Here is a 13,770-nt window from a genome sequence, read left to right as displayed (position 1 = left end):
AGGCAATAAAGTAACTCTACCATGGGTACCGGTGTTTTGTGGTATTGAAGGAAATACAAAAAGCCGATGAATTTGCGAAAGCGGCATCAATGTTGACACCTGTTAGTCCCGACCCCTTCTGAGGATCTGGAAAGTACCAATACAAGACAGAGGTCCACCTAAGGGAGAGGGACAATAGGAAAACCCTCTGGAGGAATACTCCGGGTCTAGCTCAGGTGAAGAAATTTGAGGTGCTTTCACCGACTTAAACCAGAAAGCTCCTGAAGCAACCACGAGCTGAGCTTCGGGTAATGGTTGGACTACTGGCAGGACACTGTCGGTGCAAATACATTTTGCACCGTATGGGTAAGTCAGCAGATGAGATCTGAAGACTCTGTGGAAAGGAGGTAAAAACAGCCGTGCAAATATCCGGGGCTGGCTGTCCTAGGAATGACTCACATGGGGAAGTCAGTTCTGGATATTCACTAAGTAATAGCCAAGGCTCTAAAGAATGTCGTCCGTTTCGTTGACAGCATCGATGGCCTCCTTGAGGTTGTATGGTATGGATAGGTAGGGTTAAGAACAAAAGACCAACTTGGTCGCAGTTCCCTAATAGAGGTCGTTATGACACCGATTCAGTGAAGCAATAATAAATAATAATGATGTCCTAAATAAATGTACTCCGCTACGTTTTATAATTTTGTGGTATTTAAAGAAAAAGACTTCTGCGATGTTACTCAATATCTTGGTCTTCGATATGTTCAGTTCTGAGTCAATATATATCGCAGCAATGTTCAATTCGTTCAACATTTCGGCTAATTTTTGGGTTCTACTTCTATCTAGGACGATTTAATTTGCAAATCGGAGACGGTTGAAATAAAGTATCCATCGAAGTTTATGCCTTTATTTTCCCAGAGTAACGATTTGAAGATATTCTTCAGAGCTAGTTTAAATCATTTTAGAGGTATGGAAAATTCGAAAATTACAGCGCTTAAGCATGATACAGCATCTCATCAATGATGGAACACCATGTATGCTACCTCTGTTTCTTATCCAGATTGTTCATGTTATTTCTGGTTTATTCATTCCATTCATCAACTCATCAAGCAGTGAACAACACCAGATGTAAACATCAATAAGAGTTTTAATGACTCATGAATGTTTCAGAGAGTTCCAACTAATCTCCCGTCTTCTCTAGGTATCAATCAACGTAGCCAAAACATAATCAGATGATCTTCAAACCCCGCGCAACTTTCGAAACCGACATTTCTCAATTTTTACAACTCGAATCGTGATCAGATATCACAACCGTCTCCCCTCAAAATCCGATATGGCGAGCAGCCAGACTACTAGACTGCGGAATTCGTCCTTTCGGTTATAAATGAGGATCGGACAGAAATTGATAACACTTTGGAGTTGCCGCCGATCGCGTCGAGTCCCGAAATCGAAATGCCGAATCTGCATATAAAAATCATAAATTACGGCTTTGCCGAGCTCCCCTCCTCTCGTCTCCAAAGCCGCCCCCGCCTTCCGGAACAATCACAGAGACACGGCCCTCTTCGAATATGCATCTCTGGATAAGTCGCGAGAAGGACGGACGATTTGGTTCTTAATATTGCCGATGGACTGAGCGTTCTTGGATCGATAATTTAGTTCTGTCAGTTCGTAGTTCACTGGGATTTTTTTGCCTTTTATAAAAATCTGCTGGAATTGGCTGGAATCAGGTGGAAAATGATGTTATCGTGGTTTTTTATTGATTTGTGAAAAAAAGCATTCTTTATTTTGCGTTTAAGCACGTTTTTTCTAATTTCTGTACTCATTAGGACCTTCAACAAGATTACACGCAGAAGAACTAATATTGGGTTTTGAATCAAAGCGCAATATTCAAAATTTAATCCTTGCAAGGTGTGCATATTCTAATAGCTACTACCAAGATACTATATCAACAATGGGAAGATTTTTCTGTACGTTAGGCATATTTCCACTTGAACGTAGAAGGGAACAAGCATAACTTTCTGTTATGGGTTCCAAAAAACCTACACAACATTTCACAACAACACCTCTAGATAACTAAACCTAGCTCTTTGTGATTTCTCTTTGTGGGTCTTCCTAAAATGCATTGTTCACTCCCACAAACAACTCACACTAAGGCCCAGTTTCACCAAATACTTTAATCTTGACTTGGCTCTTAAGTGAGGCCTTAGATCACGATTAATGTAATGTAGCGTTTCACCACACTCCAAAGCGCCATTTAATCGACCAATCGCGATTTAGCACTAATCGGCCATTTTTGAAGGATTATAACCTTTCAAGTTGAGATTAATAATTATTTATCAGTATCGAACTCTTGTCTATGTAATTATTTTTCTGGAAATTTTTGGGTCAATTTTATCAAAATATGACTATATGTATAGGCTCAATATTTCCCATTTAAAATACAAGTAAACTTTGTTTTTGTGTTTTATGAAACTTATTGCAAAGAATAATTTATTGATATGTTTGATTGAAATATTATTTAAGAAGCAGTTAAACTCGTTAATAAAAATAAATAAGTTAATAAAATTACTTATATAGTTTTTTTTCCAGAATGTGTGGTTTTGTGAAATGGGATAATTTCTTTTTAACTTCTGCAAGTTTCCGACATTTCGAAGCACATCACTCGACATTTTCGGCAAAAATTAATTTTGTTTTCTGTTTACAAGATGACAAATGTTTTGAAATGTTATGAGTTATGAATGAATGACACCTGACACCTAGCGCCAATGGTGGTCATCACTGCTAATACGATACAGAACACTATATAACTGTTTGTTCACAACGTTGCCAAATGGTTTGACTATTTAATCGCGATTTGGTTAATCGCGATCATCTTCGGACGGGTTGATGCATGGTGAAACAGAAAACACTGTTAAGCCTGCTTTAGTAACAAGCGGAGTTTAATCAATCTGGGATCAAGTGCTGTTTGGTGAAACTGGGCCTTAGAGGTTTCAAACCTGCGATTAAAGATAAGATAGCAAGAATCCAACCATCTCAAGTTCCTTCTCGAACTAACACCCTTCATAAAAGACCCATTTCCCAAAATTACTGAGTTTGGAATTGATCTCCAGTTAGTCAAATCTGTTGCCAAACTCTTCCGTAAATCACACCATCCCCAAACCCCCTACCACTCCTTCCCGTTCAGTCGGAATCGCAGACATCTTTGAATATGCATCCTCGAAGGAGGATCTTGGTTCCGATAGTTCGGCATCAATCTCCGGCAGAAGCGCTCCAGTCCCCAGCCGGCTGGATTTTATAGTTCAGTCTGGGTATTTTATTAACTGGACCGACTCTTTCGGCGACGTTTGTAGATCGGGCGTTCCGAATTAGAGATACGATTCGGGGGTGGAGGGGACGCTAGGGGGGCGGTTTTTTTATGGTCGGCGGTCGGGAGATTCATGCGGCCAATTTCCGGGATTTACGGTGGACCCTTCCGGATCGGACGCCCGCGCGGGTTCGGGGTTTCGTAGGGGGATACGAAAATTTCTAATCAGTTGATGTTTTTAGCCGCCCGTTGGGATTTATAGACTGTGGGCGACTTGGAGAGGTTTTTTGAGCGCTAAGTTTCGACAAATACGTCCTTAAATTCGATTATGTGCGGCCGTGATCACGATAACTCTCGAACAGAAAGACCTACAAACCCTTATTTGGATTTTGTGAATTGATTGGTCCTTCGAGCCGGATTTGTTTTTTTTTCATTTAATTTGCCTATAGATCGTTTTCAGGGATTCATTTTCGTTGAATTTTTGCTCACATTTCAATAATTCAAATCGATTTAACGAAAATGAACTCATGAAAACGATATATAGGCAAAAGGAACCGAATCCAGCTCGAAAAATCAATGTAAAATCACAATAATGATATTGAACTCTAAATAAGGCAAATCAAAATACATTACAAAACAATAAATGAAGAGTTGCACAAAACGACCCACTTTCCAAATTTTTTGCTAGGAACCACAGTTCGATTTCGATTCATGATTCCGAATTCCTGAGCTCAAACATACGGAAAACCGATTTTCTTGCTGACCAGTAGCCCAATGTTGTCAGATGCATCGATCTTGGAGCAAGTTCGACCATTGGTTTGATCGACTCAAACTAAAATTCAACCTAACAAACCTCAACATTGTGCTCACCCAAATATACAACGAATTTTTCATCCTGGAGAATCATGAATTCTCGAAAACAAACAAAAACATATAGTAAAATCATAGGAAACCAAACCTTGAAGCGTCCTTGGAGACAAAAACTGTATAGAAGTATATGTGTCCTCTAAGGGAGCAATTAGCGCCTGAATGAAAGACACATCATTGCTTCCCTTATTTTCTATTTGTTTGAGGTGTTTTTTATAGAAGCCTATCTATTCCTGATTTGAACTATCATCATACTTTTATTAATTTTATCGGTAACTGCACAGAACAACTGTGGTGAGGAATATTCGATTGAACATCTTACATTTGCCAGCTAGAATATTAGTCTGACTCCAGAACCTTCCTTACTGTCGATCTTGCCTTGTATTATTTGATGTAGCAGGTTGTAAACTGTGTTCGTCACAAGGTGTCCTTGTTAATGCAGCTTCTGACATTCCAGTGTTATGATTTATAAGTCACCAAATTCAGAAAAATTCTTCAAAATCGATTCCATGATTTTGTGCATTTGAATCAATGTCAATAATCTGGACCACCAAAACCATGAGGCACATAATGGAGACACCTATGTATAAAGTGTGTGTAAAGCCAGTGCTCACATATGTCGCCAAAACAAGGACAGAAACAACCAAAAGAATTACAAGAAAAACTGAAATGAGGATTTTAAGAAGCATTAAAACTGTAACACTCAGAGAACATATGAGGAGTTCGGACCTAAGGAAAGAACTAGAGGTGCAGGATGTGATCAGATGGGTCAGAGCAAGCAGGAGATTCTTTAAAGGCAAAGCGGAAAGGATGTCAGCAGAAGAACTGGTCAAATGGGCAGAAGTACAGAATCAAAGTACGTGTAGACCATTAGGACGTCCCTCAAAGCTGCTGGATGTCACAGGAGACAGACAAAAACAGGAAGAAGGCAGAAGACACAGGACATAGTCCTATCAAAAAGAGGAAAAAGAAGAAGAGAATCAATGATTCGTATCAGATGATATATCAAAGAAGATCCTCTCAGCTATCTAGCTGAGAGGATCTTCTTTGATCTTTTATATATTTGCATTCGACACTGAGAAATTTTCAGCGGTGTGGTTTTTTTTTCTGGCTTATTTTATCAAAGATGCGATATTGTAAATATCGAACCAACAAACTCTTTTTGTCACCCATTGGCCCACATGTACCGTCTGCCTCACACGTGCCTTACCCTCTCGTTAAGTAGGCTGTGTTATGCATCGGTCCCAATTGAATTAAATCGGGACCCGTATTCTCGACGCTCGAATCGAATACGTTCGTTATCGACGGGTTAATTACCATAAATTCGAGGGGACCGTAATATAAATCGAATCTCTCTGGTCGGTGCACCGGCCCTCGATCTAGATGGCGTTGAGTCCCACGCGACACCTCCACATGTTTATGGCGTCCCTCTGTCGATTCCGAAGATGTCACGATGATATTATGGGAGACCGTTCCGGGAGTTACAACATTGTCGTGTTGTTAACATCGATCTGTTTTGGTAGTTGACCTGATGGGTTTTTATCGATGAGGGCTCAAATCGTTAGTCGGCTGATTGAAGCTCCATGATACCATTGCGCAGGCATACAACTTAGAGAATAAGAAAAGGAAGAAGAAATTCACGGTGTACAAGATGATTTTATGTTTGTAACCCAGGTATAAAACTGGGAAAAGGAGAGCTGATTGGAGTAAGTTATGAGGTGATGACCAGTTGAGTAAGTAGAGTGTTCTAGGATGTTTCCAAGTGCTGTACCACAATAAAGTTCTTGTCTGTCGTCCTTCAGTGTTTTAATAATCCCCATGAAAACGTGATACCTCAAATTTGCTTCAACTTTTCAGTTTCGGCACAGCAAACTGAAGCCAAAAACTCTTGGTCTATAATATTTCATCAAAATCACTGCTCATTTGTGAATACCGAAAGAAATTCTAGAAGAATTCGTCGTATTGTAAAAAAAATTGAAAGCAAAATACTTGGTACTGATATTCTTGTATCATGAAAGGAAAATTCACTTTCAAATCTATCTACAATACGTCAAATAGTCAGTCGATCAACAGAATAAAGTCAACTATGATTTCTCCTTCAATTTTTCTCACTATTTACAAATGAGCACTGATTTGCATAAAACAATTCAACAATTTTCGAACTTTGTCGGCACTTGTATCTGTTGTACATGATAAAATGTCATAGAATACAGAATACAAGTGACATAAGAAATGTCAAAAATAATACAGTGTTGCCATTACAACCATTTCATTCCTCTTGGAGAACCCGTCATCTGTTGAAACATTTGAATATGTATCTCCCGTCAGGAGAATAATTTTAACGGCACCAATGCCATCTATTCATCGAAGATAGCATACAAGACATGACATTTCGGGCGTATTTCCTCGAGATCGGTCCTTATGGCACATCCGCACACTAGACGGAAGTACCATTCCAGTTGTCATCTCCCTCCGCTTGTCAAGAGTATCGCAGCATGCCTCGCCTTCAAGTCTCTCTGACCCGGATGGCCCGATTTGGTGATCGTGGGACTGTTGCACTTCTTCCGCCGTCTTTATTGTCTCTTATATATGGCAGTCCGTACAATTATTCCGTTCCGCTAAGGCCAAATTGGTCAACGAGGCATTTTTTCATGCATAACATTATGATGCGGTGTTTCTGTGTTATTAGAAACGCCTGATGGCCGGGAGGATAGCAGAGCTTTTCAGGACATCGAAGACTTTCGAGGTTATGGTGAGTTGGAATCCTCAGGAACAAACTCTTTCAACACATATGTCGGTTAGCTCAGTTGTTTTTTAATGAACCTAAAGGATGTTTTTTTAGAGCTATAGAACTTTAAATTGCAATAAAACAACGATGGATTATTCGATTGACATGAATTTTATTTATCCGCAAGATAATCTTGGGGCATTACATTTTAAATATGATTTCTGGCATATGACTGCCACGGCTGGCTCGGGTGTAGTCCAATCTAAAGGTCCAATTTTCGATGACTTTTTCCAACATTTGTGGCCGTATATCGGCAATAACACGGCGAATGTTTTCTTCCAAATGGTCAAGGGTTTGTGGCTTATCCGCATAGACCAATGACTTCACATAGCCCCACAGAAAGTAGTCTAGCGGTGTTAAATCACAAGATCTTGGAGGCCAATTCACAGGTCCAAAACGTGAAAATAGGCGGTCACCAAACGTGTCTTTCAATAAATCGATTGTGGCACGAGCTGTGTGACATGTTGCGCCGTCTCGTTGGAACCACAGCTCCTGGACATCATGGTTGTTCAATTCAAGAATGAAAAAGTTAGTAATCATGACTCTATACCGATCACCATTGACTGTAACGTTCTGGTCATCATCGTTTTTGAAGAAGTACGGACCAATGATTCCACCAGCCCATAAAGCGCACCAAACAGTCAGTTTTTCTGGATGTAAAGGTGTTTCGACATACACTTGAGGATTAGCTTCACTCCAAATGCAGCAGTTTTGTTTGTTGAGGTAGCCATTCAACCAGAAGTTCGCTTCATCGCTAAACAAAATAAAATGGACGTAGTGCGCGATACGTATTCCGCACAGAACCATTATTTTCGAAATGAAATTACACTATTTGCAAGCATTGTTCAGGCGTGAGTCTATTCATGATAATTTGCCAAACCAAACTGAGAATAAATCACTTGACAGCTGTTAAATCGGTCGCCATCTTGAACAGTAATGCCAACTTAAAGTTTTATACCTCAAAAAAAACACCCGTTAAAACAACGTCAGAGTTTCTAAGTTATACCATAAGTGGCTATTGCTAGAGCTTTTCAGGGGGGGGGAGTAATGCAATGATTATTCAAATTACACTGTCCACAATGCAAGTTGTCATTAAATAAAAATATCTCGTGCCGATAACAACGTTAACAACACGAATGAGACTACACATCTTAAAATAAAGGAACTGGCACCTTTATTATCTTACAGCAACATTTTTCATCGATCCTTGACAACTAGTGGCCAAATTCTGCATTTTCCCACATCTCTATACGATCTGCACCATGTTGAAACACAGTAGGTACCTCATGCGAGGCGCAGCAAGCAGGCCCATCGTCGTATATCAGTGCATATCGAAACGTTAATTGAAACGTCTGCCACAATTTACTGCCGCTATAAAAATCGGTCATTAACATATCAATGCAAGGCTGCGATACCAAAGATGGATGGCGCGGCTTGTACCCCTCAAAGTCTGTTGGCTACTGCGTACAGCCATCCTTCATGTGGTTTTGATAGCATGCGGCCACTGGTTGAGAAAACAACATGCATATTTGGCAAAGCGGTTATTATGCTAACTTCTTTGGTAAACAGAAAATGAGAAATTGCTGGTGGAATGTGAGAATTTATTTCGTCTCAGGAATTTGGAGGAACAACTCCGAAGAGAGTTAGTCATTCATTGACCCAGTGGTACAAAAATAATATTACTAATATTGAAGTTGTAAGAATAATAAACACACTTCTATCAACAAAATATTCATAAGCGTTCAACGAAAGTTTCGAGAACAATGTTGTCACCTTTAGAAACTAAAAGTTACTGAGTATAGTGGTATGTCCAATTGCCAACGAGTATTGTTGATGTCATATATTCATTCATTATTTTATACAATTCTTTAGCAATTGCAATAATAGTTATGGTGTGTGAACATGAGAAGATGATAAAACACGAAAAAGAAACTTCCAGAGTCTTCCAGAGACCACTTCAAAAAGTATTGGACCTTAGTAAAGAAATGTTATACCTTTTCACTTGTTTCACTATTGGGTACGGTCGCTTTAAGATGTACATAATAAGAATAGAGTTATCAGATACTGTCAAATGCAGATTTTGTTGGGAGGAGCAAAAAACTCCTAATCATCTGGTCATAAAATACCTTGAAAGTCAATGCGAAAATGTTGGATGAGAAACTACTAAGGGTGAGGATGTATCCTTCTTGAAACCATACAAGGTACTGGAATTCACTAGAACTCGTGAACTGAAACGCAAGTTTCAGCTGGTGCTGTAATGAAAACAGATTTGATAGGAGGCACAGTAGACCTTAAGAACGCTGTAGAATGTAACTTCCTAGGAGTAATCTGTAGGTTTCGTACACCAACACTCAGTCTTTGACTGCAGTATACTGTTGACATTCTTTTACTAAAGTACAGAACGAAAGCATTCAGAAGAAGAAATGATGATATCTTCTACTATCCTTCGATAATTATAATCGATGTAGTTCCAACAATCTGGAGAAATCATACACTATCGGAGTATCACCTCAAATGACGACAATTCTATTCATCTCTCCAGAGGAGAGCATCTTTGATCCACTCAACTTGCTAACATATTGAAATCTATCTCCTCATCTCCCATTCGAGGTCACAACGTCTTCCCCACGTCTGTTAACCCTCCACAACCCTATTACCAAAACCAAATCACAGACCCTTCAAGCTCTACCCAAACCGAAGTACATCAAAACACTGACCACCTCCCTCCAGTGTATCGTCTGCGAGTTCCGCCTCTGGCACGACCGATTCCCCATGCAAATCGTGAAAATAGCCGGTAATCGGATTCAGATTCGAAAACCGACGTACACGTCGTGTCCTCATCCCAGGATCTAATTACAGGAAACTGGCCCTCGTCCTCCGCCTCGAACGGGTTCCGTTATATCGGAATGGACATCTGATTCGGATTGTTGGCCTGCAGGCTAATCAATTAGCATGCTAGGGGCGTGGCCGGAACAGAATTTCCACTCTTCTCGCACGGGAAATGGATGTTGCAGGCGACGATTTCCAATCGCGTACTACTTGCCGGGCTATTTGCGAGGGAAAATTGGTGATTTTCCTTTGTATGGAATTCTGGATGGGGTCCCTACCAATATTACTTTCAGATTATCTCTTCTAGTTTTTTGAGTTGGATTCTGAGATGAAGAAGGCTGAATGCTTCCGTCAATATTTTATTAGGTGTAAAACTCTGCGTCAACTTACGAGCCACATTCTCGTCATTTGCGGAAGATTCAAATTTTCTACTTCAATATGAAGAAATCTGCGGCTGAGGCTCATCGAATGCTCTCAAATACATTTATGGTGAGGTCGCTATTAGTAAAATAACGTGCCGAGAGTGGTTTCCACGCTTCAAAAACGGTGATTTCTAAGTCGAAGACCATCATGGCGGTGAAAGAGAGAAGGTTTTTGAAGATGCAGTATTGGAGGCATTACTCGATCAAGACTCGTGTTAAACGCAACAAGAATTGGCAGGATCATTGGGAAAGACGTAACAAGCCATTTCAAAACGGCTTAAAGTCATGGGAATGATTCAGAAACAAGAATGCCGCACGAGTTGAAGCCGTGAGATGTTGAACGGCGTTGGTTTACTTGTGAACAGCTGCTTGCAAGGCAAAGACGGAGGGGATTTCTTCATGGCATTATGACTGGAGATGAAAAATGGGTTCATTAAGATAATCCAAGCGCAAAAAATTATGGGGATATCCCAGTTGTGCTTCCACGTCGACGGCCAAACCAAATATTCACGGTTCCAAGGTAGGACCAGCTCGGCGTAGTGTATAATGAGTTGTTAAAACCGACTGAAACAATCACAAGCAATATTTATCGTACGCAATTGATGCGTTTGAGCCCAGCATTGACAGACGAACGGCCGCAATACAACGAGAGACAAAGTGATTCTACAGCATGGCAATTCTCGACCTCATGTTGCGAAAGTGGTCAAGACATACTTGGCAACGTTGAAATGGGAAGTCCTTCACCACCCGCCGTATTATCCAGACGTTGATCCCTCGAACTATCTTTTGTTTCGATCAATGACACAAGGCCTAGCTGACCAGCACACTTCCGGTCTTATGAAGAAATAAAAAATTAGATCGATTCGTCGTTCGCTTCAAAAGATGACCAGTGCTTTGAACACGGGATTAGTATTCTGCCCGAAAGATGGAAGAAAATAGAAGCAAGCGATGGACAATACTTTGGATCATAACTGTATAACAAAATTTTCACAATAAAGCCTCGAATTTCGGAAAAAACGGTGTAAGCAAAGTTGTACGCCTATGTATTCATCATTAGATCCTTTGTGATGACTTTGCCGTGAAACGTTTATGTTCATGTCATTTAACCTTGAATATTTCGAGAATTTTAATTTAGGACAAACAATAAAAAATAATTAATGAATGAGAATCCTGATAGTGACTTCAGATCATCACCATTTGGTTTCTTCATGCTAATTTTATATAGCACGAGATTATAACCTGAAAACCAGAAAACCATCAGAAGAAACATCCAGAAATTGTTTCATTTAATGAGAAGAATCTGAGACTCAACCTGTTTAATGATATAAAAAAGTAAGTTTACTTCAATCATTCCATAACCAAAAAAACTCAAACAGTTACTTCAAGTTTAACCAAAAGGCTGAAGAGTTACTGCAGAGTATTTCTATTCCATCTCTAATGACTTTGTATATTGAATTCCCCCGTCTCCCTTCCGTGAATTATGCAAATTCTCATCTTCCACATGAAGGACTCTGCCAAACAGAAACAACCATCCGAGTGCGCATAAACATCGTCGTCTAAATTAAAAGGTTCAGCGGCACTCTTGAAGAAGGTACGTGCCGCCGTTCGAATGGAAAAGAAGAAAGATAATACTTTTGAATTATTCATAACGTTGTAATAACTACAAATTGTTTTTGCATAGGAAACATCTGAGCTACGGAATTACACCGAGCTCGCGTATTACAAACCGGAGTTATTGATTGGTGCTCGATTTTATACGGCAAAGGAAGGAATCCACGAGTATTTTCAGGAATTCGTTGACTTGTTACAAAATGGCGAAAGAGCCTAAGATTTAATTTAGATGGATATTTGTGTCGGAAGATTGTTCTACGGGTTATTATTAAGAAAAAGAAGAGCGTTCTATGGTCTCAAAAAACCAAATCAGATATACTGACGTGCTATAAATTCATTCGGCTGTGAACATGATAAATTTCAGAGGAAAATACATAGTGACTTGAAATAATAAGGATAACAGAAGAATATGAGGATAACCGAATGTTGTCTTATTGCAGAAGCCACAATAAATGAATTTTTATCAAGTCATCACGTGTTATGTGACATTATATAGATCCAAATTAGGCAGAAAGCAGAAAAAACTAAATATTAGAATAATAAAATCTTAAGATGAATAATATTAGCGTCTCTTAAGTTTTCCCATTTATTCGATAATTTTAGTGGAACCATGAAATTCATATAATAATCACAACGTTAATGCCAATGAACTTAAGAATTGAATTTTTCAAGAAATTCACTTGATGTTTATTTTCATTTAATATTTCGAACTTTTCGATCTCCTTCTATAATCGACAACTAACATAACCTGTAACGTGACATCCATTGTCAAAATCGCATAACCTTTAAAAAAAATAACCTCAGAGTAATAAACATAGATAGAGGGACTATATGTCATTTTCAGTAAGCAAATTTTGTCCCAAACATGTACTATCAAATTTGAGATGAAGCTCGCGGACTAAAACATAACAGTGATATGATATTTCACTCAATTCGCGAGTTTATCCACAAAGAACGCACTGCTTATGTTCCATAGTGAATCAACATTTCACATTAACTCAAAATATATTGAAATTAATACCTAAATATATCAGAAATTCAGAACACAAACTTTAAGCGCGCCAAACAACTTGAAACAACCGATGACACTAGAAGAGCTAAAGTTGGCAAACCTTGGATCAGCAGGTAGATACAGAAAATAATGAATATTCTGCTTATTATAAAAACGACAATTAGGAAAAATATCAGATTCCAAATATTCAAATTTGCATATTTAATCGGGAATCACCCAAATAAATATATTTCATTCAATATAATATACACTCATAATAATAAAGTAAAATTGTGGATTTGAAAATATAACACAATCCCACAACGTAATCTAACCATGTTCGGAACATGTAAAAATTGCGTATACTCCCTCTATCTATGTGTACTACTCGATGATCTTGACGCTAAAAATCATATTTGAGAATATTTTGCCAAGAAGAAATATCTGCATGCTCTTCTAATTCTCTCAACTCGATTGTGATATTCCGTGAGATACCCAAAACGGCTCGCATTCATGAATACCTCAATCAAATACCTTATACGATAACCAATCAATTACCTCAATCCAATTCCTAGAAGCACACGAACGAAGTCTCACGATCACAAACCAACACAACTTCAAATTAGGTCGAGTAGAGGGCGTAAACCGGTAGATTACACTCACACACGCACACCCGGAAACAATGGGATCCTCGCAGCCATTCGGCTACACCTTTCGGGGCGGTTTGGACGCCGACGCGGCCACCGTAACCACCGGATTTCGGTACCGTAGGGCGTTTTTCGACCTCGCGATCGGCGGGGCTGGTTTCGGACGCGGTCAGAGCGACGTCGGGGCGTCCATTCGCGATCCGAATGGCATGTGGCGTCGTTTCGAGCCTACGGCCGTGTCGTCTTCGTGGATATCTACTCCTACGGTCTTCTCGGTGCACCGGGTCCGGTGCGGAGGCTCGCGGCGTGAAGGAAAGTGGCGCACTTGATGTTCG

The 13,770-nt window shown here is 39.6% G+C and overlaps 1 protein-coding gene across 1 annotated transcript in view; it reads right to left on the bottom strand.

The window, feature by feature from the left end:
• The window catches only part of LOC123673113 (caskin-1), a 262,265-nt gene extending 248,765 nt beyond the window's left edge, over positions 1–13,500 (bottom strand). Inside the window, exon 1 of the mRNA XM_045607553.1 lies at positions 13,347–13,500. The gene's annotated coding sequence lies outside the window, so the exon portion shown is untranslated. The remainder of the gene's footprint in view (positions 1–13,346) is intronic.
• Positions 13,501–13,770: the final 270 nt, after the last annotated feature.

The sequence above is a fragment of the Harmonia axyridis genome, chromosome 2, assembly GCF_914767665.1.
Source record: "Harmonia axyridis chromosome 2, icHarAxyr1.1, whole genome shotgun sequence".
In the NCBI taxonomy this organism is placed as follows: domain Eukaryota; kingdom Metazoa; phylum Arthropoda; class Insecta; order Coleoptera; family Coccinellidae; genus Harmonia; species Harmonia axyridis.
Note: the sequence above shows the minus strand (reverse complement) of the source record. Positions and strands in the feature narration are given on the sequence as shown.